This window comes from Saccostrea cucullata, unplaced genomic scaffold, assembly GCF_032062105.1.
Source record: "Saccostrea cucullata isolate Sc308-1 unplaced genomic scaffold, CSIRO_AGI_Scuc_v1 ctg8709, whole genome shotgun sequence".
NCBI classification, from domain to species: domain Eukaryota; kingdom Metazoa; phylum Mollusca; class Bivalvia; order Ostreida; family Ostreidae; genus Saccostrea; species Saccostrea cuccullata.
The window spans coordinates 1-27,192 of NW_026926435.1; the positions used below are offsets into that span (position 1 = coordinate 1).

At 34.8% G+C, this 27,192-nt stretch overlaps 1 pseudogene; it reads right to left on the minus strand.

Annotated features, from left to right (window-relative positions):
- Positions 1-802: 802 nt before the first annotated feature.
- Positions 803-27,137, minus strand: LOC134271696 (uncharacterized; annotated as a pseudogene).
- Positions 27,138-27,192: the final 55 nt, after the last annotated feature.

The window sequence follows — 27,192 nt, forward strand, 5'->3', positions numbered from 1 at the left end:
TTCGGAATTAATAAAACCGAAACAATTGAAAACCTTTAACATTTGTAATTGGAAAAAAATTAATTTTTATTTTTTGGTACTTTTCCCTTATGGCTTTTGTAAATTAAATCCCCTCGTACAACACAAATTATAAGTGTATTGATATAAGTGAGAAGTTATTATTACAAATAAACCTCTAAAATGTTTGTGATTAAAGCATTTTCATCAAATTAATGATTATCACACTTCCATTATCAAATATACAACACAATATGCAGCACATTTCATAAATTATTTGTAACAAAGATATTTTCTATTAAACAATAAGGCTGCTAGGCTTTCATGCTCACCTGAGTATCTTGAGTTTCTGAACTTGTGGGGTCTGAACCTTTAACAATGGGGACTTGAAATTAGGCATTTGTTTGAGGCCTCAAACAACCTATGTAGATTGTTCAAATCATTTATTTGCAAAATTCAGAAGCAAACATTATGAAAAAAGTTTGCCTGATGTCTAAGAGTAATGGAGATATTAAAGGTAAGTGTTTGAATACGAGACTTGTTCTACTTTTTCAGAGATGTTTGAAATATCTCACAAGTTTTACAGATGGCATTTGGTTCATAACAGTGAAAGAAACAAAGACACCAGGTCTGACCCTAAGGTGGCCATAATATAAGAATCATGGACATGTAAACACTACTAGATCTTCATACTACTTGTATCTATACATACTATAACACACAACAACTCTCAAAATCTCTTATAATATACAGTTAAAGTTAAAATTTACAAAAGTGCCAACATGATCTAAAAATATTTATATAATATAAATCCCAAGATAATAAATAAACTATGGAAAAATTAAACATCAAAAAACAACCAACACTGGCTTTCATAGTTCCTAGTGAATCAACAATAGTTGATACAATTCATAATAATTAACAGTGAACACAGAGTTAAAGCTGAGACCAATATGTAGAAAAATGTAATACAAAACACTGAAATAAAGGACACCATCTTAACAGGAATGAACAGATCTTGAAAAATACATTTATAGCTACATTGAAAAGGATCGATACTGGGGGCTCTTAAATTCCAGATCAATACTGAACCAGCTGGTTTACAGAAAATTACTGTAAGTAGGTTGAAAACTTATTTAATCAGTTTTATTCAAGTTATTTAAGAGACCAAGTAATACTGTTCAAAAAGCACCCAAGTTAAATGACTGAAATTCAAAGTAAACTGGAATAAAGTTCATTCTAATTATATAAGAAGTCAACATAGAGCTTGCACTAAAAACAATGATGCTAATGACATTAATTAATTGATACACATAATGCATACTACAGATCTGATTTACATGGTATGTATCTTGGGGGAGGTTGTTGTAAAAGCAGATTTATACAGTATATATCCAAGGGGTTTAGTTGTAACAGCTGAATTGCATGATATATACTAGATATCCTAGGGGGTTTAGTTGTAACAGCTGGTTTATACAGTATATATCCTAGGGGATTTAGTTGTAACAGCTGGTTTATTCAGTATATATCCTAGGGGATTTAGTTGTAACAGCTGGTTTATTCAGTATATATCCTAGGGGGTATAGTTGTTTAAGTTGTCTTAAAAAGTACGTAGTTTTCCGTCTCCAGATGCGATGTGACGAAAGAATCTTGCTTTTTCAAATTTTAACCCTATTCATACTCTGAAATATTTTAAAAGACACACTTTCCCCAACATATTTTTTATCTATGCTGAAAATATTCAATTATCAACTGAGTAATGGGCCCAGAAACACGGAGAATCAAAACTCCGCTCAAACACTGTGAGGCATAGTATTTGTCACTCAAAATCTCAGAAATAAGTCTAGAAACCTATTGATATATCTGCTTTAAGGTATGTGGGACATACTAAATTAGAGATATACAAAATATGAAAAAAATTAAACGACAGGTATTTTTTAGCTAAAGGTCCTTCTTCCCCTTAATATCCAAGGGGTTTAGTTGTAACAGCTGGTTTATACAGTTTATATCCTAGGGGGTTTAGTTGTAACAGCTGGTTTATAAAATATTTAATTTCCTAGGGGTTTAGTTGTAACAGCTGGTTTATACAGTATAAATCCTAGGGGAGTTGTTGCAACAGCTTGTTTATACAGTATATATCCTACGGGGATTGTTATAACAGCTGGTTTACATGGGGGTGGAGGATGAACGTAACAGCTTGACTTCATTGTTGCTGTCCTGGGACTGGTTCTGTTGTCTGGTACTCTCACTCCCTAGATAGTCCTGATACTGTTCTGTAGTACTCCCGTCTAACTGGAGCTCGACAACCAACACACCCTGTCCTGACCTTTCTGCACTCTCTCATAGAAAGCCTTAAGGAAGCTCTTCCTGTCCCTCACACCATCACTGCCCACTGTGATGGTTTCTGCAAGACAAAAAAATAATACTGCTGTAAAAATCAGCAATGGACCAAAAGATGCAAAATTTTGTATGTCACTTGTACTAATACATTACCACAAACAATGTCCTCAGGGACTCTATACTTAGATTCTGTGGCTTTATCCACCCCAAAAATATTCCTGAAATTAGAATTATAATCGTTCATCTCATCAAAATACATCTTTTTCAATATGTTGGCATTCATAATATATCATTTAATATATGTGTATGTGCAATTTGTCAGGAACATTGACTTTCCTTTCCCTGATGATTATATATTTCCATTTCTAATTTTGTTCTCTGTGATAACTCTTTAAAAGTAAGCAGAGTTGATTTCTTGATAACTCTAACGGAATGTAAATTAGGCAGGCCGATAGGTCAGGAGCTAAGGAGGCCTAATATGCATGAAAATCTCGTGTGCATCTGTCTCTGTGTCTGATGCTAAGGAGGCCAAATATGCATGTAAATCTTGTGCGACTGCCTTTGTGTTTGACGTCAATGGGTGAGGACTGTTGAAATTGGCATGGGAGTCATATATATATATGTATCATTTTAATCTATGTCTGCATTTTTAAAGTCTAAATCTACAATTTTATTTCTCAATGAAATGGAAAATTAATATAACGAATCACTGTCTAATTAGATAGTATGCCAGGGACATCAACAATAGTGGGAAACATGGAATAACTTACGCATAATGGGCTTTGCTCTTTATGCAAATTATCCCAAGTTTCCACTATCGTTGATGCCCTTGCATACTATACTATCTAGACAGTGATTCCTTAAATAAATACCACAATATTCAGAATTATTGTGTGTTTAATGTATTAAGGACTTCTTTACCTTCAGAACTGTAATACCCCAGGTGAAGAGTTACAATGTACATGATTACTTATAAGTATAGGAAGAGTTACTGTTCCTTATACTTAGGACTTACTTGAGAATCTCTGGAGTAGAGTGTTCTGTGTTAATGATGATAACAATATAAACATCCACATATCTCTTAAGCAGTACATCTCTCATCATACAATGCTTCCCCTACAAAATCATCATAGCTATCATCATATCTCTCATCATACAATGCTTCCCCTACAAAATCATCACAGTTATCATCACATCTCTCATCATACATGCTTCCCCTATAAAATCATCATAGTTATCATCATATCTCTCATCATACAATGCTTCCCCTACAAAATCATCACAGTCATCATCATATCTCTCATCATACAATGCTTCCCCTACAAAATCATCACAGTCATCATCATATCTCTCATCATACAATGCTTCCCCTACAAATCATCACAGTCCCCATCATATCTCTCATCAAACAATGCTTCCCCTACAAAATTATCACAGTTATCATCACATCTCTCATCATACATGCTTTCCCTACAAAATCATCACAGTCCCCATCATATCTCTCATCAAACAATGCTTCCCCTACAAAATCATCACAGTTATCATCACATCTCTCATCAAACAATGCTTCCCCTACAAAATCATCACAGTTATCATCATATCTCTCATCATACAATGCTTCCCCTACAAAATCATCACAGTCCCCATCATATCTCTCATCAAACAATGCTTCCCCTACAAAATCATCACAGTCACCATCATATCTCTCATCAAACAATGCTTCCCCTACAAAATTATCACAGTTATCATCACATCTCTCATCATACATGCTTTCCCTACAAAATCATCACAGTTATCATCATATCTTCTTCATCATACAATGCTTCCCCTACTAAATCATCACAGTCCCCATCATATCTCTTCATCAAACAATGCTTCCCCTACAAAATCATCACAGTTATCATCATATCTCTCATCATACAATGCTTCCCTAAAAACATCACAGTTATCATCACATCTCTCATCATACATGCTTTCCCTACAAAATCATCACAGTTATCATCACATCTCTCATCATACATGCTTCCCCTACAAAATCATCACAGTTATCATCACATCTCTCATCATACATGCTTCCCCTACAAAATCATCACAGTTATCATCATATCTCTCATCATACAATGCCTCCCCTACAAAATCATCACATTTATCATCACATCTCTCATCATACAATGCTTCCCCTACAAAATCATCACATTTATCATCACATCTCTCATCATACATGCTTCCCCTACAAAATCATCAAAGTTATCATCACATCTCTCATCATACAATGTTTCCCCTACAAAATCATCACATTTATCATCATATCTCTCACCATACAATGCTTCCCCTACAAAATCAATATCAATCATTTTACTTATGATGACTTTGGCTTCAGAGGATTCTATATTTAACTGTAGAGCATTTGTCTACTGTATACAGGGTTATTTTCGCCCCATGTTATTTTCGCCCTTTCCCATCTGAAAACAAGTTTGCCCATGTTTTAAATTTGCCCAAAAAGATTTTTATTTAAGTTATTATACAGTTTACTTTGAATTTGCCCCGTTTTAAATTCGCACACTTCCAACTAGGGTAAAGGGGCAAAAATAAACGGCAAAAATTTCCCTGTATACAGTATATTTTAAGGTGATACTGTATTCTTGGAAATTTCCGCCCATGTTTTATTTTCGCCCTACTCACAGATAGTTTAAAACTGGGCAAATTTAAACAAGAAATCTGTAAGCCAATGCTCACTAGTAATACCCCCGCTCTGATGTAAATAAGCACTATCATGTTCATATACACAAGTTCAATTACAGGCAGATGCACAAAAAATATGAAGTTGACATCAGATTCATATCAAAATTAATCCCACCATATGGATGTCTCAACAAAGTCTGTAATAAAATTTCAAGCATCTGCTATGAACAGGAAGTTGACACTGGATTTGAACGATAACGTATCCCAATGTATGGCATGCCTCAGAGAAGATTATGTTAAAATCAGTGTACGAAACTCGGAAAAAATTCAGCTGGACCAGCAGGGCTGATTACTCAAAAGTCTGTCAGCCCTGCTGAAAATTAGCAAGCCTGAATAATAAAATTCAATATTAAGGGTACGCACACTCAGACTTGTACATTTTTTCACATCCACTTGAATTTCATACACAGCAATTACTTAGATTAAAATTTTATTCATTCAGTCAGCGTTTACTTCATTATAAAGTTAAAGGAAAAATGACAAAATTCACTATTAATTGCTAATCTGAAATACATTTCCTATGTTGTAATTTTTTTCCTTCTAATTTTTACATTTGAAATACATTGATTATAAGATATCATAGATACTTGTAACAGGTCATGATAAATATTTAATAATATCAACGTTTACAGGTATATTCACATGTATATTTTAGATGTAATGAGTACCTATTTGATTTTAACTGAAAAGGAAAAATACAATTTTTAATTTCTTAGTATCGACTTAAGAGCAATTTTTAACACTAATTATTATACAAACTTGGACTCAATGTAGTTAATATGCATTTATAATGACCCTGAATGACAGATATTGACCGAAGATACATGTAGTATATCGGCCGAGGGCGCTAGCCCGAGGTCGATATACTTCATGTATCTGAGGTCAATATCTGTCATTCAGGGTCATTATAAATGCATATTGACCGTGCATTGAGTCCATATTTATTATATTATATAAATAATAATTTCCCAAATTTATTAGTACAATGTATATCTTCCTAATGTTTACAGAGATAGTATTAAAGGTACTTGGACACAGATTTGAAGTTATTGTTTTCTCTATAATATTACGACCTATAGAATATTTTGATAGCGTTTCACACAAAAATTAATTAAAAATCTTATTTCATATAAAAGATATTAAAATTTCAAATTTTTTGGCGGGTTTGATTGACACATCCTTGCACTTTTACAAATTTTGATTTAACTCTTAATACTTAGGAAAAGTGGCAATCTTGTTGTGTATGAAGGAAAAATATTAATACTATAATCCAGAAAACTCAGAGTAGACATGTTCGAAAGCTAAACAAACACACAATATATTGTCAGTCCGTGCAGTTGTGGTAAGCAGACTGTGACGATCTAACGCACCCGGTGAATTCTAAACATAAACAATAACAGAAAACGTGCTTTGTTTACAAAAACTGTGTACATAACACGAGTGTGCTCGATTCGCTAAACTCTGTACGCAACTCTTAGTTCGGAATGACGATACTTGTGAAGGAGTTTTGCTTTCTAACATTTCTACTCTGAATAAAATTATTTTTCTGGATAAAAGTTTTAATATTTCTCATTAATACACAAAGATTGCCACTTTTCCTAAGGATTAAGAATAAGGTAAAAATTTGTGAAAGTGCAAGGATGTGTCAATCAAACCCGCCAAAAAATTTTAAGTTTTAATAACTTTTAAATGAAATAAAATTTTTAATTAATTTTTGTTTGAAATGCTATTAAAATATATAAGTCGTAATATTATAGAGAAAATATTGACTTCAAATCTGTGTCCAAGTACCTTTAACCATAAATAAGTTGAATGTAAATGTTTCACAATTCATTGAATATTACTCAGAGGAAATTGTTTCGGTAATGAATTTTAATCCATATCATAATAATAACGCAAGATATCTATCTCCGAATAATACAGAGTACCCCTTCCCCCAGATTGAGAATTGCACTCGTTTACACTTGCAGAGGAAATGCACTGACAAAATATAAATGCCTATGTCTTCTAAGATAAGATACAGTCTCAACATGGCAAGCTTGTCTTTATTTTCTTTAGTCTCCGTAATCGCGTTATATTAACAGTGTCAAAACTGCTCTCCGAGTGGAAAAGTCGAATTCAAGCATGAAATTGTATGTGCTAAGTATTCCCGAAAAATGTTGACAGATATCCTTGTAATTTTTTTTTTGTATTATCAGCCTCATAGTTCTTCACTATATCTTTTAAATTTTCCTCACCTACAACTTGCGACCTTCCATGTTTGTCTAAAGCGAAAGTGAAAACGAGGCAGCTCGTGCGAGTCATTATTCGCTTTAGACGGGTCGTTATTAAAAAATAAGTACTTCGTACTGACCAATCAGATTACCGGGGTTTCACAAAGTTATATAATATAATTAATTAAAAATTACAATTTGAATTCTAAAAGGGTAAAAATATATTGTGGTATGATTAAATATAACCTAAGTTTATTTTTGATTTAATAAAAACAAGAATACATTTAAAGCAACCATTGAATAAAAGCACACCATGTTACACTTAGATTGTAACCAATTGAAAAGTGTTGAATAATTTAGTACACTGGCTTTGTCTATATAAACGGCATGATCACTATACAAATATCAATACTTATTAATTCTTATAAATAAACACATTGAATGTGTTTGATTTTTATCTGATCTTTTAAATTAAAAAAAATGCACAATTTACAGGTGGAAAGTTGAAAATATCGTTTCATGCGTGAAAACAGAGGAAATTCAGGTTAAAAGACGATGGTGGTGTTCTTCATATACCTACAGATTAATTGATCAGTTATATTGTTTATTCATTGTTGTCCCAGGGATGAATGCCTTGTATGTACGTTGAAATATTTGGATTCTCCTTTCTCAAAACATTTATCTGCAAAAATGGAGGGGATGGGGTAAAATTAGTGCGTCCAAGCGGGCTGATGCAGAGTAAAGTTTATACGTCCGCTCCCGATTTAGTACACCTCGGGCATGCGGGCGGACGGGAATTTCGTACACTGGTTAAAATTTCAAGCATCTGCCATGAGTAGTTGCTGAGAAAACTGCGATGAAAATTTGGTATGTATGAAACGGACAGATGCACAAGACAAACAGGAAGTTGACATCGGATTTGAGCAAAAATGTATTCCACCATATGGCATGCCTCAGAGAAGATTGTTAAAATTTCAAGCATCTACGATGAGTAGTTGCTGGAGAACTACGACAAAATTTGTTATGTATGAAACGGACAGATGCACAGAAAAACAGGAAGTTAACATGGATTTGAGCAGAAATGTATCCCACCATATGGCATGTCTCAGAGAAGATTGTGTTAAAATTTCAAGCATCTACAATGAGTAGTTGCTGAGAAAACTGCGATGAAAATTTGGTATGTATGAAACGGACAGACGCACAGACAAAACAGGAAGTTGACATCGGATTTGGCAAAAATGTATTCCTCCATATGGCATGCCTAGGAAGCTATGTGTTAAAATTTACAACATTATTGCGATCAGTAGTTGCTGAGGAAACTTGTGACGAAAATTATCGGACGGACAAACAACTACACGGACACACAGACAGACAACAGACAGACACACGAGGGTGAAAGCAACTCCCCTCCTTCGGAGCGGGGGGTATAAATACAAGTACAATATGATTTCTAGAGGATTGTGATTGGGCTAATTCAAAATGGGATAAAATTGTTTCCAAGTGTGAAAGTGCGAAAATAACCCTGTATACAGTAGCGACACAGAAGGGGACATTATATATACAAACCTTGGACAAACAGTGCCGCAGTGTATCAAAATCTCTCCTATATTAAGAAAAAAAATTTTAAATAAATCTTGAATTCTTATTACAATTTGTAGTTATGCTGATAATATGGATGTTTAAAAAGTAAAAAATATGTCAGACCTTTCTACATTATAACAAAGATAGTCTGTGGAATCGTCCCACTGCTCAAGGTTTTGAGCCGCACCAACAAGGTTACTGGGGCCGTACATCACTACCTGGGAGTTTGGATGTCGCTAAAACAAGGGAGGATAGCATCAACCAAGACTCATTAATAAGGCAATGTATACAGCTACTTGTATCATAATTAGCAATGATAGGTACACTATTCAAAACAAAACTTATCCTTAAGGTATTTTCAGCATCTTCTTAATAGATTAATGACATGTTAATTTGTGCATTCTGTTGTTTTGATTTAGACTCTTTTAAAATGACAGATATGTTTGTGAATCTTTACCTTTCATTGGAAGGACTCTCACAAAATGGCTGCCTACAGATAAACAGAATACACTGTGAGACATGTAATTTATATAAAGACAGAGATAGGTGTGATATACAGTATACACATTCATTAACATACACTTGGATTTTTGGGGGTAAAATCCGTGTTCATGAGATATTTACACTTACCTGCCTCCTTAACTATTTGCAATTTCCCTCTAGTTCCCCATACAATGCGTCGATCTATTTTTTTTTAGAGTAACTACGGTATCACCTCCAGTTATCCCCCTTAACTATAACTCTTCAGTTCTCTCGACGAACTTAAAAGGTTTTGACCTTTCAACTTCCTCGAGAGGGAGGTGGGCTGGGTGCAGGCAGGTAAGTGTAATCTCATGAACACTATTTTACCCCCAAAAATCCAAGTTCATTTCAATATTTCCACTTACCTGCCTCCTTAACTATTTGCAAAAGAATTTGCAGCCCAGTTTGGAGGTGGGAGAGGAAAAGTAAGTGACAAAAGTACATAAAAGGTACATAATTACCTATTTTTGCTTCCCTCTCCTTGATGAGTCCAAAATTGCTGCCTTGGCAAAAATGGACTGATGATCTGGAAACATCTTTCAGATAAAATGATGTAAAGGTAGATTCAGATGCCCAGTGTGCTGCCCGTAAAATCTCCTCTGCAGATACACCACAGAACAAAGCCCAGGAAGTTGACAAACGTACATAGTGTATGTTTTTGAACTCATATTTTAATGTTGCTGCTTCTGCATTATCATAAGCAAAACGAACCATGCAAACTATCCATCTTGCAATAGTGTCTTTTGATGCTTCCTTGTGGTTATTCTGTTGGTATGTCACAAATAACCTATTTGACTTCCGAATAGTTTTCGTTCTATTGATATAAATCTTCAATGCACGACAAGGACACAAATTTAAATCCTCTGAATCTGTGGCGAATGAATCAAATGCAGGAATATAAATAGGATCCCCTGGTCTATTTATAGTTTGAGTCTTTGCCAGGAATTCCCTATTTGGTAACATTTTTTTTCCTTTCCTCTCTATTCTAAAGTGACCATCATCTAAAGTGAGGCTATGAATCTCGCTCACTCTCGAAGCTGAAGCTATGGCTACCAGAAAAACAGTTTTAAGAGTCAAAAACTTTAGATCTGCTGACTCTAGTGGTTCAAATGGATGTTTTGTGAGAGTTAACAAAACCAGTGGTAAATTCCAGTTCGGTGTCAACTGACGTACAGATGGGTGTTTATTAAATAAACCTTTCAACAATGAAGAAAGTTCTGTACTTGTACCAATACTGCTCCCATTCTGATGAACTATTGCTATTGCTGACTTGTATCCTGCTATAGTCTGTGGTTTACACTTTCTCACATTGAAGAGATACATAAAAAATTGTTCTAACTCTGGTATAGATGTTGAAAAGGGATTAACACCCTGTTCTTTACACCAACTGTTATATATTTCTGAGTCTTGCATCATAAACTGTTTGTGTAGATGTCTTTCTGGCATTTGCCATAATTTCTGCAATTTCTTCAAAAAACCTCTTGACTTGTGTTGCAATTTGACAGTTTCCATGCTAAAATTGAGAGTTTCTAGATTTTGATAAAATCTGATTGCGATTTTGAGAGAGAAGATCTGGCCACAGTGGTAATTTGACTGGTACATCGATCAGAAGATCTATTATCTGAGGATACCACGACTGTCTGGGCCACATATGAGCAATTAGAAGTACAACACTTTGCTCTTCCCGTATCTTCTGTAAGACTTTGGGCACAAGAATAGGTGGTGGGAATGCAAAAGCATAAATCCCTTCCCAGCTCATTGCTAAGGCATCTACTTGAAAAGCATTGATGTCTGGAAACGGGGAGCAATAGACTGCCAACTTCTTGTTTTGCGCAGTTGCAAACAAGTCTATACATGGAGTTCCTAATTGTTGGAACAATAAATTTACAACAGTTTTGTTGAGTGACCATTCTGTCATTCGAACTTTTTCCCCCCCGGGGAAAATGCATCTGCAAGAAAATTCTTCTTCCCTGGAATGTGAACAGCTCGTATTGTAATTTTGTTCTCCATGCACCACTGGAACAACTCCCAAGTTAGATAACACAGTTCTGGTGGTTTTCCCCCCCTTTTTTGTTGATATAGCTTATCACTGTTGTGTTGTCTGACCGTATAAGGATCACTTTTCCCTTTATCAAAAACAGAGCTTCTTGAAGAGCCAACTGAACTGCCTTTAGCTCCAGCCAATTTTATTTTTGTTGATATTTGCGGCCAGACCCCTGACTTCCCCAGTTCTCCAGGTGTGCTCCTCAACCCTGTTCTGAGGCATCTGTTATCAATGTCAGTTGAACTGGCGGATCCTGTAAAAGGGATTCCTTTGAAAAAGTTTTCCCGATTCATCCACCACTGAAGGTGCTGAATTAGGATTGGCCGGATCACTATCACATGAGTAAGAGGGTGAATCTTTGGTCTCCACATTGCCAACAGGTATAACTGTATGGGACGCATGTGTAACCTTCCCATTGGAACCAGATAAATGCATGAAGCCATCAGTCCTAACAATTTGAGGATAACTACTGCTTGAGTGTGTTGACTTATTGATAAAGTCTGCATAATGTCTGAAATACTTTGAAACCTGGCCTCTGTTGGTGTCGCAATGCCCTCTACCAGATTGAAATGTGCTCCCAGGTACTCTATATGTTGGGATGGCACTAAAGACAAATTTTTCCCCAAATTTACTAATAATCCCAGCTCCTGAACTAGATGTAATACATAGTCTCTCTGTTGAAGAAGAGTTCTCTTGTCTGGATTGATCATCAACCAATCGTCTAGGTACATGAATATTTGGATTATCATTTTTCTTAAGTGTGCCCCTGAAGGGCCCTTATCTTTGTGAAGACCCTTGGAGCAGAATGAAGTCCAAATGGCATTGCTCGAAACTGGTAACTCTGGCCTAGAAATCTGAACCTTAGAAATTTCTGGAAATCTGTGTGAATTGGAATGTGGAAATAGGCATCGGTCAAATCTAGTGAGATTGCAAAGTCCCCTTTTTTTATTGCTTTCATTATAGAACACAAAGTTTCCAAAAAGTCGAGGGACTTTTTAACTGATTTAGAGGTTTTAGATTTAGAATTGTCCGAAACCCTCCTTGTTTTTTTGGGACCACAAAAATGGTGCTGTAAAACCCTTCGTTTTTTTTTGCCCTGCAGGCACAGGTTCTATAACATTTTTTCCTGACATGTTTATTTCTGCTAAAATAACTGATTCCTGAATACCATATCTTGGAAAAAATGTTTCCTTGATATTAACATTGGGTTGAATCATTAATTCCAATTTAAGCCCTTCCCCTTTGGGTTTCTATTACCCACTTATCCTGCGTGATTTCGGTCCACTTCCTGTGGAATTCTTTGAAACGTGCCCCTACCTGGGGGAAAAATATTTACAGACTGGCTGTTTACGAGCTTTACTTCCTTGGAGTTGGAAACCCTTTCTGGTTCCCAAAGGTTCGCCTGGAAAAAGAATTTTTCCTGTTCCCTTGTCCTGAACGAAAATTGTCCTTGCTTTGGGTTTCCAAAAATGGGTAGTTTTAGCAATTTCTTCTCCGTTGCCTTGCTTATAAAATCTACATTTTTAAGAAAAACTTTTCTTCTACTCAAGACTGAATTTGCCATCACTCTTGCTGTCAAATCAGCCATACTTTAAACAGTTGATGAGGGCTTTACGTCCTTCCCCTCGATCATCCTCACATTTTAGCCTCATCTAAGAAGGCTGCTATCATAGTACCATATGAAATGGCTCTGAATAAGGCTCTTGCTGAATTGTCAATTCGCCGAAAGTCATTATCCAACTCCTTATGAAAAGGAGAAAGATTCACTTTTGATTTTTCCCAAAAATACCCTTCTGGCCAAACCCCAATCCCTCCTCAATGTTGTCATCCAACTTTAGGATTACAAAAGGCGGGCAAAGTCATCCTTTTTAACCATAAATGCTTTATCATCTCTAAAGTACTGACCTATTTTTCAAATGCCCCGAAGTAGCTTCTTTCTAACCGTCTTAATCATGTCAATGAGTGTTCCTTCAAAAGGCATTTTAAGGAGAGACTTTTTTTTGTCACTCTTGTCTCCCTTCAATCGCGAAGAAATAAAAGATTTTCTTTCATTTTCTAATGGGTTGGCTTCAAGATCAAAATTGAGTACTTTTGCCATCTTTTAAAAAAAACCCCCCTGAGCGGGTTAAAAATTTGGTGCACCAAAGGGCACCTCTATGGCCGCATCTGAATTGGTACACAAACCACCAAAAATGTTAAATCTATATCCTCAAAATCATTATCTCGTGCATTAACAGACAACACATCTGCAACACTGGACTCAAAGGCTGACATTTGTTCATCATAAGCCTTAAACTTGTCAAAATGAGGTCTGCTTATGGTTGCCGTTTTGGAATAGGTGGTCTCATTTCCTCTGGTCAACCTTGCCTCGTTTGCTGCAAATGCCGATATGTTTCGTTGATCATTAAAATTTTCATCAACATTCTTTTGTTTAAGTAACAATTCGACCTGCTGTCTTACTTGTTCTGGAATAATTGCGGATAAATCCACGACGTCGGGTCTGTTACGTTCGGCATTCAGCAAGGCATTGTCGTGTGACTCCTGGACTGCCGCCTCCACAGACGGACTTACGTCCTGCACTGCCATGCCGTCTCCACAGACGGGGCCCGAGGCACCTTACTGTTCATTTTAATTGTTTTCTGTACACTTTTCTCGATTATTTCGTTATTTTATCCCGCCTTTTGACCAGGTTTTACAAGTGTCACATGGAAAGGCCTCGTTACGAGACGATGTTTATAACAAAAAACGTGATCATCTAGAATGTTCATCTTACCCGAACATTTAGAACAGTCTTTAAACTCTTTCTCCATAATTACAACGGGATAAACGCTTCCAAAAACGCCAATATAAACTTTATTTTGCACTGTATGAGGAAAACCGCATGTCCAATATGGCGTCGAGAGAAAACTGAAGAGTTATAGTTAAGGGGGATAACTGGAGGTGATACCGTAGTTCTCTAAAAAAATATATCGACGCATTGTATGGGGAACTAGAGGGAAATTGCAAATAGTTAAGGAGGCAGGTAAGTGGAAATATTGAAATGAATTTATTTGGAATAATTTTTTAAAAACTGACTTACGAGCACGGAATGCTAGTCGTCTATCAATTGGAAAGGCCACATTTTCCTACGAAGACTGGAACAAAAAATCAATTAACTAAAGTGCACGTGTTTTGCTTCACTAATTTTAAAAAAAAATTACAATATATGATAATCTTGCATTATTTTTCTAATGATTTTATACTTGTAATGGATCAAACCAAGAAAAACTTTGAGCTAAATGAGACCTGGAGATATCAAGTGTAAAATATTTTCAGAGTATGTAGTTGAGACTTTCAAATCACTTCCACATATCCATGATAATCAAGATGTCAATGTTTGAGATAATGAGGTTCAACTGTAAACCTAATTGTTCAGAAATATATCTCCTTAAGGCTAAGATAACAGCAGGTTCACTACACTGCATGTTCTAGTTTTGCATAATTTTCTGGGCATCTGATTACTCCATGTCACTTCCACTTCCACCATCTGTATAAGTACTGTACTCTGCTGGTGTAATGCCCTCATATGATGTCCTCAGTACTTACTCTTCTGGTATAATGTCCTCAGTACTTACTCTGCAGGTATAATGTCCTCTGTACTTACTCTATTAGTATAATGCCCTCAGTACTTACTCTGTTATAAATAATACCCTCAGTACTTACTCTGCTGGTACAATGCCCTCAGTGCCCCATTTTCCTCCCTGCCTGTCGTACAGACACACTTTCCAATATTTATGATCCCCCTTGCTGTGGTTGGTGTTGTACACTCTTAAAATGTCCCCCTTCTTCAGCGGCAGACATTCTGTCTCCTTCTCCTTAATAGCTGCACAGGCTCTACAGTTACAATTATTTTCATGAAAAACTTATCTTGTAATCTCACTAAATAATTGTTTTATATACAGTGCATCTATTGAGTGTAACATATTTTCTGTCCTTAAAAGGCAGGTCAAAACTATGACCCTGACCTTATAGACATGTACTTAGACTTAAAAAAAAAAGTATTGCTGCTCATCAATAATTATCTGGATAAGAATGAGTCAAGAGGTAACATTATACTGCAAAATGTAACAAATTTCATGAAGTTTCATAAGCTTGTGATGAAAGATAGAAAAAATTGCCTCTGAAAGAGTGGATCCAGGCTGATGGATGAATGATTGGTAAAGATTGTACTTTATATTCAACAATGCAATGCAGACACAACAAAAATGATGATTTATCCTACATCATTATAAGTTTTCCTAGACATATTTAGCTAACCTGACATAGAAGTAATCTCCACTACTCTTCTGATCTTTCCATCCATTTCTTAATATTTTCAAACTCTGTGGGAAAGATATGAATCATCAACCCTTAACACAAAATCATGTGCATTGTTAAGTTTTCAATATCAAATGCAAATAATTTTAGTGTGCACTTTCATAACAGACTTTTGACTGCATGGTTAAGTCTTTACAGAAACATGATTTACCTTCCTGGGGGACCTTTTTCAGGGTAATTTCTACCTCCTTTTCATCATTTCTCTGACTCTCAAACAGGAAGGCGGCCCTAGCTTCAGCCAGCGTACGACCTCGCATGTCAATCTTACAGACGCAGCTATAGTCACTTCTCAGTAGCTGTACCTGAAGTATAAAACAAGCACTCAAACAACACAGATCAAACACTCAAATGATCTAGGTCTAACACTCAAGCAACACATGTCAAACACTTAAATGACAAATATCAAACACTCAAACAACATATTTCAAACACTGCACACAGATCAAATATCACCAATCAAACACAAAATTAATGAAAAATCATGCACTGGAACAACACAGCAAACACACAAACAATCTGGCCCATAGCATTTGAACTGAGAAAGGACTTTAATCAAAATTTGAAATGATTTTGAAAATCAAAAAAAATTCCATCATCTGTTTGAATTTAAAAATATTGTACAAAACTGGAAATTTTTAAAATATTATAAAGAAAGAAATGTCTTCTTCAATCTGTTATTGACTTACAGAGATGACTTTTTTCATAGAAGACTAACAGAGATGACTTGTTTATTAGCTAACTTGTTTTGTACTTGATTTTCAGTAATGACCTGTATTGTACTTGACTAACAAAAATGACTTATTTTGTATTTGACTTACAGATATGACTTAATGTTTTGTACTTGACTTTCAGTGATGACTTATTTTGTACCTGACTTGTTTTGTACTTTACTTTTAGTCATGACTTATTTTGTAATTGGCTTAATAAAGAGATGCCTTGTTTATACTTGACTTATACAGAGATGACTTGTTTTGTACCTAACTTACAAAGATGACTTTTTTATATTTGACATACAGAGATGACTTGTTTTGTTCTTGACCTTGTCATGACTTGTTTTGTACCACACTTACAGTGATGATTTGATTGAACTTAACTTGCATAAATGACTTGTTTTGTACCTGAGTGATTTACAGAGATGACTTGTTTCGTACATGACTTACAGAGATGACTCGTTTTTATACTTCACTAACAGAGATGACTTGTTTTGTTCTTGACCTTGTGATTTGTTTTATACTAGACTCAGAGATGACTTGTTTTGTACTTGATCTAGTGATGACTTGTTTTATACTAGACTTAGATATAACTTGTTTTGTACTTAACTTAAAGAGATAAATTGTTTCGTACTAGACTCAGAGATGACTTGTTTTGTATTTGACTTAAAGAGATGAATTGTTTTGTACTAGACTCAGAGATGACTTGTTTTGTACTTAACTTAAAGAGATGAATTGTTTTGTACTAGACTCAGAGATGACTTGTTTTGTACTTGATCTAGTGATGACTTGTTTTGTACTTAACTTAAAGAGATGAATTGTTTTGCACTAGACTGAGAGATGACTTGTTTTGTACTTGACTTAAAGAGATGAATTGTTTTGTACTAGACTCAGAGATCACTTGTTTTGTACTTGATCTAGTGATGAATTGTTTTGTACTAGACTCAGAGATGACTTGTTTTGTACTTGACTCAGAGATGACTTTTTTAATACTTGACTCAGAGATGACTTTTTTAATACTTGACTCAGAGATGACTTGGTCCCCCACACATATGCTGCTGTCCAGTTTCTTGGAGACTTCTGTAATGTATATCCCTGTGAAGTTTCCACCTGTTATTTTTATTTTCTCGTCCAGAACTGGCCAGGTCACCTTGTATGTCCTCTGTTTGTCAAACTGGGCACTGGGAGGGACAGATTTAGGACTGAAGCCAAGACAACCTCACATCACATGCAGGCATGCAGTTATATGTTTATTTGTAATATATACTAATAATGTAAATGAAACTTTTTTTGTTTGAATAACATGCATCAAAGCAAACATCAAAAGAAAAATTTATGAATTTCATATTTCCAAGGAAAGGTTTACAGTTTTTCTTTTACAAAGTCAAATACCTTTTAATTACTTTGCTTATGTTTGCTGTGATGAGTACAATCATGTATCTGACTTACGGCCTCCATTTGAGGGGGAGTTCTCTGATATGTACGTTGAACCCCATCAGTTCTGCGTCCGTATCCTCTGACGTGTCGCTGCTGATCGTGTTTGACACCGAGGCTCCGCGGGACACCTCACTCTCCGGCTGCTCAATAATATCAGGACTGGACACCTTATCTGCTCCTGTATACCAAATATATCAACTCAAATCATACATCATATTCTACCATTACATATCTCCGGCTGCTCAATACAAATATATCAACTCAAATCATACATCATATTACCTACTCTCCGGCTGCCATTACATATCTGTAAACAAATATATCAACTCAAATCATACGTTCTACATCATATTCTACCTCACTCTCCGGCTGCTCAATAATATCAGGACTGGACACCTTATCTCCTCCTTACAAATATATCAACTCAAATCATACGTTCTACATCATATTCTACCATTACATATCAACTGGCACAAATCAAATATACAACTCAAATCATACATATATTCTACCATTACATATCAACTCAAATCATACATCATATTCTACCATTACATATCAACTCAAATATACGTTCTACATCATATTACATTACATACAATGTAGACTAGACAGCATGTGTGTAAACGTAAACATACATTATTGCCTTCATTTCCCTTGGTTAATGCATAAAAATACAGTCTTTCAAATAGAAACAAAGAACTTGAAAACTTTTACTTTTTTTTTTTTACAACAGTTTAGGATGAGTATGAAATAGATAATAAAGGTACATACTAACCCAGACACTGCTTTGCCGTACCTTTGTGTAATAACTGCTGTACAGGAATTCTGGGGTACTTCAATGAGCGAGGTTCCTCGATGTCGTTTATCCGTAACGACCCTCCGACCTCTGGCTTCACGCTGTCATCTCGGTGAGGAAAACGATTGTCTTTTAAATCTGAAAAAGTGATTTCAATGTTGTTTGTGATAGGGGAGGGTGTCAGTCTCCTCTCGCTACGGCGCGGTGACGTCCCCCAGGGCTTGGAGGGGCACTGAAGGTTGGGGGGCAGGGTGTGGGATTTACTAGCGCCCAGGTCACAACCTGTAATGTACATCTTGTTTCTTATTTATTAACTAAATGGTTATTTTCTTATAATTTTTGCATGAAACAATTTTTTTGCAATATAGATTTTTTTCATTATTGATTAATTTCTGCATTAATTTTTAAATAAAAATGCAAATTAAGCATTATTCCAAATATATACATGTATCACATTAACAAAGTTTTGTTTTGAATTCTCTTTTTACTGTTTACATTAAATTACATACATGTATATTGAAGAAGTAAAAGCTAAATTCATTGATTTTATAATAAGCATTTACATATATAATTTTTTTAATATTTAGTAGAAGTAATTTATTTACAGAAGGTACCAGAGATTACCCAGTTTGATAATTAATACTTAGGTTGAAATAAATTTTATTTACATATATAAGGTTTGAGAAGTGGGGTTTGGGTTATTAGTCAATGTTACTTTGGCATTAGTGCATACTGTAAATGTAATATATATTTGGCGTGTACAATTTCTCAGCAATATAGCATATATTTGATCTAGCGCTCATCTGAGTATGCTAGATGTAAATGTATTCAACAGGCCCATAAGAGGTCATTTGCATTTTTTTAATGGGGGGGGCATAATAAATATATAAATATATTCAGTTGAGGGCACTATCAACTACCAAAAATTCCCTTTACAAGCACAACAAAAAAAGATCAACAAACACTTTTATTGAGGGGGTACAAGCAAAAAGTGATTGTTAATATCACAGGCCCCCTCCGCCCGCTCGGGTTCCTATGGCCATGTATAATATAGTAGTATACAAAACCTTTAGCTATGTACTTGATTTAACAGATTCTGCTTTTCGTCAGAATAGCTAAATAGAACACATATGGACACTGCCAAATGTATACCCATGTAGTTCTTTTTTAACAGTATAATTAGGAATACTGAACAAATTAAGAGTGTCAAATTAAAGAGCCAAGAAGAAACTATGGGGTTATAACTAAATGTTTTTATAACATGTACTATAAAAGGAAAAAGAAAGAGGTGCATGGGCCACATTGCTCAAACCTTTAACTATACTTCAAACAAGTTTGTTCCAGAATTCAGATGAAATTATAGGCGTCTTATTTCTCTGAATACTCCAAAATAAATTAATGCAGATTTTTAACCACTAGAATATGCTATTACTTTTCTGAAGTTTAAAACACATTAAAACATTTACATTAACTTGGTAATCTGCAGATCAACAGAAATTTAATACATAAAATAGAGGCCGGACAAAATATGATCAGAGAAACTTTACAGAGTTTTATCTCCTGAATATATTATATTTATTCATTCACAAAAGAGTTCATCAGTATTAAAAATATGTGTTTAATCAGTCATATTTGAGACACTAGAATAATTAATATAACATTTTATGCCTTTCCGTATCAAAAAGTACTCTGAAACATTCACATAGCTATAGAATTTAGTTTTTTAAAGCAAATTATTGGCATATATAAAATTACATCAAGCAGGTTTGTGCTATAGTGCATCATGGTTAATACATTTAAGAATTGAAATCCAAGAAATCATGCCACTTGGGTGAATTAAAGCCTATCATTTCAATTAGTTCAAGTTTGTTTATTATTTGTCCTACCTGTGTGTAAAATCAAGTCTATTTGTGTAAAAATCAGTTTACCAGAGCATCATAGAAAGAATAAAATGGTGCAACTGTGATTTTGGACAAAGTGATAAGTGAATATCATGAATTATCAATAAATTACCTTGTGCTGTAAAAAGATGTCATAAACTGTACCGCATCACTGATGCTAAACATAAGTCTACAGTGTATAGAGCCAAGATATAATGTTGGGCAATCTGACTTTTTTAGAGAACAGGATATTTTTGTAAAAATCATGCTTTTCTATGGAGAATTCTTAGCATTGAATATAAGATTTTTACAGAACCATCAACAAAACCAAGAATTAAAAAAAAAAATAAAACAGAACCTGCCGGTTCTTTATGACATTCAGTATTTATTGAGGTGTTAATCAGAGAAAAGAGCGTCGCTGGTTACTTACAGTCTTCTACATTGGACCTATACATGGGGTCCTCATCGTCAAGGTAGAATTCTTCATGCAGGGGAGGGAACTGAAAAGGAGGACCAGTTTATTACAAGACAACAGAGACAGTAATGTGAGCTTAGTGAACATGTCAGACTTCACTAACAGAATGTTAGAATTCAGTGTTAATGTGAATGGAAAGTTCAGAATTAACTTTGTGTTTGGTTTTAAGTTACATGGAAAGATCAGATATTGACACTTCAATGTGATATTGAATGAAATCACATGTATTAGTATACTAAACAAGATTTTAAGATAATTTTAATCTCATATGAATTGGTTATTTGCTTTAAATATAGAGCAAATTCAGAGAAATAATTTATTTACAAAGTTATGTCAGATGAATTGAAAGGGGGTAACAAATAACAACCAGAAGTCTCTGATGAGACTGTAGCTCTACTGGTCTGTACATATAACTAGCACTTGGAGTTAAATCTTTGTAACAGGCAGCAATAAATAGAATTATGTATCTTAGTGCAGTGTACTTGTGTGCTAAGTTATATTAAAATCACATAAAAACTGTTGGAGGAATAGTGTTCTAAAGGAATTTTACAAAAATTTCTATTTTTAGTAAGCATTGCAACACTGTTCATCCAAAATCAAAATCAATGCACTAAATTATGTATCTTAATGAAGTCAACTTCTGGTCCAAGTTATATTGAAATCAGATCAAAACTGTAGGAGGAGTAACGTTTAAAAAAAAAAGATCACAGAAATTTCTATTTTCAGTAACCATAGCAACATCCTTCATTGAAATCAATCACTGATGCACTAATTATGTACCCTAGTGTAGTCTAAATGTGTGCTAAAGTGTATATTGAAATCAGACCAAAACTGTAGGAGGAGTAGTGTTTAAAGGAATTTCACAGAAAAATCTATTTTTAGTAACCATGGCAACACCGTTCATCCAAATCCAAAACCGATGCACTTATTCCTGTATCTAAGTGTAGTCTACTTGTGTGCCAAGTCATATTCATATCAGATCAAAACTGTAGGAGGAGTAGCATTTTGAAAAATTGTTTACAGACAGACAGACAGCTAGACGGACAGATGACGGACGCATTACTATTGCATAAGCTCCTCTGGTCTCTGACCAGTAGAGCTAAAAATCAACTGAAAATGGACAAAGACCAAGTGTGACTGACAGAGTGACGAGGTCAAGCCATTACACAATGTCTTATTTATCTAGTCTAAAGACCAAATGATACTACAATGAAATGAATAAAGACAGAAAAATATGTTCCATGCATCTCCTCTAAAACATTGATAACTTAATGATTTGCAGATGACAATATATAATGTTCAAAGAATTTCCAAAATATATAGGCTACAGAAGATTTTACCGAGTTTTTAACAGAAAGGTAAAATTAGACCCTCCCTCTTTAAAAAATAAATAAAAACCCAGATAAGTAAGCAAACCAAAAATACTTGAAACACTTAATAGTAAACTAATAAAAAAAGATACAGAACCATGGAACAATGCATGCTTATTAAAGGATCATATGGAAAAACCAAAGAAACAACCCACAGGTTTTTTACCATTTCCAGTTTAAAACAATGTAGCTATTGATGGTACTAAATGTCAAAACCTCTTCCATATGATCCTTTACCAAAATGTTGCAATGGAAATAAAACACATGCTGAAATACTTAGTAGATCAAAGCCACTTTTTCAAGTTGTTTTCTGGATGTAGTGACTGAAATTTTTAAGAATTTGAAGAAGAAAAAAAAATATCCAAGAAAATAAGACTTTTTGAGATTTTTTAAAGTCAAATATTATATTTTTTGGATGATTAGATTTTTTTTCTAATCCAATCTATCATACATGTATGTATGATTTAAATAAAACATTCAAGGTTTTGCATGCCAAACTTGGGCTTCTGTACCTAAAAATAACTGATATATCTTGAAAACTAAATTCTATGTAGAAATCCTACATGTAACAACTAAATGTATACACATGTGGCTAAATTATCTCGTGAGTATCTCCAAAAGAAGAGTCACATATGGCAAATTAAGACCGGTTATGCTCCATTTTATATGACACATGAAGCTGAAATCAAACTGTTAATAGGCTTCTATGGTCATCATTGAATACAATGCTAACATATAATCTGGGGTATGAAAATGACTGTAAAGTCAAAACAATGAATGAATCTAACCAAAGTACAATACTTTTTAGGAAAATCAGTATAGATATAGTGGCTGAAAGATATGAATATTGTTGAAAATAGGATTTTTAGGGCAAATGGGGGATTATAAATTCTTAGATAAATGAATGCTTTAATTCAATAGTTTTGCTATAACTATAATTGACCCATTGGCAATTTTACACAAGAAATAGTGTGAAAAGCAAAAAACATAAGAGGTGGCTATATGTCACACAGGTTAATAATTCCAATTCCCTGAATTTTCCAACATAAGATACATGTACAACATAACTAAAGATACATGTACATGTAGATGTTACAGGGATGAAATGCCTCAATTACATGCAGTTACATGTACAACAACAAAATAACACAATAAACACAGTATGTGCTTCCTCTTTAAGCCCCTTTGGTTTCCATGATGCATGTCATCCCGTGTCAGACTATTCACTTCTAAAAACCCCTCATTAAACGGAAATACTAGACTAATCAAATCTGTGTGTTGTACTGACTTATTCTTTAATCTGACGTGTACAGTACTGTAAGAAGTTAGATAAAGAGGAATAAGTTACCTCATATCAAACACATTAAAAGATTCCAAAGCAGAAAGCCATCATTTCAGAGATCAGATGATTTTTTTCATGACAGGAACACGATTTAATGAGATGAGATGTCTCAAGATATCAGCCTCTCTTTCAATCAGAAGTTCAAAGGTCAAACATTTTGATTAGTCCAATATTCCTTTAATAAATATCTTTATAGTATTTACCTTCAGTACTTGTCTGCATCTGTTTTATAGTCAGAAACAGAGTATGCATAATGATCATTTTCTGTAGCTATTTTGAAATCTGGACTAAAGAAGGCTTAAGATGATTAAAATAGTGTGATATATGGATAATAATAAGGAAAGGAAATAGGATGGTACTATATAATTTTGTTAAGACTTCAACAAGGTCTCTTAAATGAGTTATTCATAGTGAGGTATTATTTTAAGTTTTATTTGTCCTACAGTATATAGGATTATTTCACCCATGTATTATTTACTCTCTTTGACACCTGCAAACAATTTTGCCCCACTTTAAATTTGATCAGACAAAGTTTTGCTTAAGAAAATATGCTGTCTTTTTTTCAATTTGCCCCTTTTTTAAATTTGCCCACAAGCAACAAGAGCGAAAATTTGACGAAAATTGAACAAGGGCAAAATTTCCCCTGTACACAGTATACCAGTATACAAACCTTGTCATTACTGGATATGTCATCAGTTACACTTGATCCCGACTGAAATGGAGAAAATAGGTGTACACCTAAATGTAAAACCATCACCAAATGTTCAATATTCACTCTCTTCAGTGATTGGGAAGGCCAAAATGGTCAATGGGACTGTGGTGCATTTGTCAACATTTTTGATGGGCCATCAATATAATCTGAAGGGCCATTTTAAGAAATAACAAAGTGACAAACAAATATGAAATATAGAGAAAACACGTTTTTAATTAACCGAATCCGACTTTTAACGCACGGAATATGCAGCAAATTTAAAGGCACTTGCTTAGGATATAACTGACCCGTATTTTGTGTTAAAATTATGACAGTTTTGGAAAGGGAACACCCTACCATACAAATGAATGAAGTATTGAACTTCATGTAAGTGCTTCGTTTAACCGGAGGTACTTTTTGACAGGTTTCAACCAATGAGATTTGTTGTTTAAATTGACTGCATTTAAAACGAAAGTAAAATAAGAGAGAAAGTCGTATGCAAAAGATTTCCAAATAACATCGCTAAAAATTGAATGAGCACCTTGGCGCCATGATTTATTGATTTAATGCCCCATTTTTCACTTCAATGCGACTATGGCGCATGGCGCAAGCCCTTCCCAATCACTGTCTCTTATCACTTTCTAATCACACTCTGATCACTCTCTGATCACTCTCTTATCACACTTTGATCTTTCTCTTTATCACTCTCTGATCACTCTCTTATCACACTCTGATCTTTCTCTTATCACACTCTGATCACACTCTGATCACTCTCTTATCACTCTTTTATCACTCTCTTATCACTCTCTTATCACTCTCTTATCACACTCTGATCACTCTCTCATCACTCTCTTATCACTCTTTTATCACACTCTCATCACTCTTTTATCACACTCTCATCACTCTCTAATCACACTCTGATCACTCTCTTATCACACTCTGATCTCTCTGATCACTCTCTGATCACTCTCTCATCATACTCTGATCACTCTCTCCTCACTCTCTTATCACACTCTCATCACTCTCTTATCACACTCTCATCACTCTCTTATCACACTCTCATCACTCTTTTATCACATTCTGATCACTCTCTAATCACACTCTGATCACTCTCTCATCATACTCTGATCTCTCTGATCACTCTCTCATCATACTCTGATCACTCTCTCCTCACTCTCTTATCACACTCTCATCACTCTCTTATCACACTCTCATCACTCTCTTATCACACTCGCATCACTCTCTTATCACACTCTGATCACTCTCTCATCATACTCTGATCACTAACTGATCACACTTTGATCACTCTCTTATCACACTTTGATCACACTCTGATCACTCACAGATGTCCTGTTGCTCTGCATTTTGAGTTTGGCGTTCTCTGAGGTGAGATCCTCTATCTTGTTCTCTCGTAGATACACTCTACTGAACAGCTTCCTGTTGTTTTCTTGTTCCTCTTTCACTTTCCTCTGTTCCTTATTCCTCTCCTCATCCAGCTACAATATAGAGGGCAATTTATCATCCAGCAGAAATATAGAGGGCAATCGATCATCCAGCTACAATATAGAGGGCAAATTATAAACCAGCAACAATATAGAGGGCAATCTATCATCCAGCTACAATATAAAGGGCAAATTATCATTCAGTTACAATATAGAGGGCAATTTTTCATCCAACAACAATATAGAGAGTAATTTATCATCCAGCTACAATATGGAGGGCAATTTATCATCCAGCAACAATATGGAGGGCAATCTTTCATCCAGCTAAAAAGTAGAAGGCAATTTATCATCCAGCAGAAATATAGAGGGCAATTTATCATCCAGACACAATATATAGGGCATTTATCATCCAAAAGAAATATAGAGGGCAATCTATTGTCCAGTTACAATATAGAGGGCAAATTATCATCCAGATACAATATAGAGGGCAATTTATCATCCAGAAGAAATATAGAGGGCAATCTATTGTCCAGCTACAATATAGATGGCAATTTATAAACCAGCTAAAACAGGCAAATTTTTTTATTCAGCTTACTCAGGGCAAACTAGATATAACAGGGATGGTTATAATCCAGCCAAAACTGGGAAGTTACCATATAGCTAAAAATGGGCAAGTTATTGTTTGGATAAAATAGGACAAGTTTCATCCAGCTTAAACAAAAAGGGCAAACTTTTATGAAGCTTAAAAACAAAGGCAGCTTAATCATCAGACTTACACCTATTCCTAAGTCGGTCTACTTCTTTCTTACCCTCTTCTCTCTCTCCCAATCTTTCTATCTCCTTGAAGTACCCATCTATTCTCTTCCTTTTTTCATCTAACCATTTGTCTTTTGTTTCCACCTCCTTGCTCAACTTTTCACAGTATACCTTTGTCTGAAAAAAATGTTATTAATGACTTTTTAGTCAAATTCCCAAAATCTCTGTAGAGAAACCCAAAATCAAGCAAGATTCCCTCAAAGTCAGGAATAAGAATGTTAGCAGTGAACCTTCCTGAGCTGTGATTGAGCGTAATCCATCTCATCTGTGACGTGAACAAGCTGCTGACTGAGCTCCTCACATTTCTCTTGTTCTTGTTCAAACTTTTCTTTAAGAATAGTAATCTCAATGTCCTGCGCACTCGTCTGACGATCAAATGGCTGAAATGAACAACAGAGGATTGAACTTGTGTCTTGGAACATTGATATGCCAATA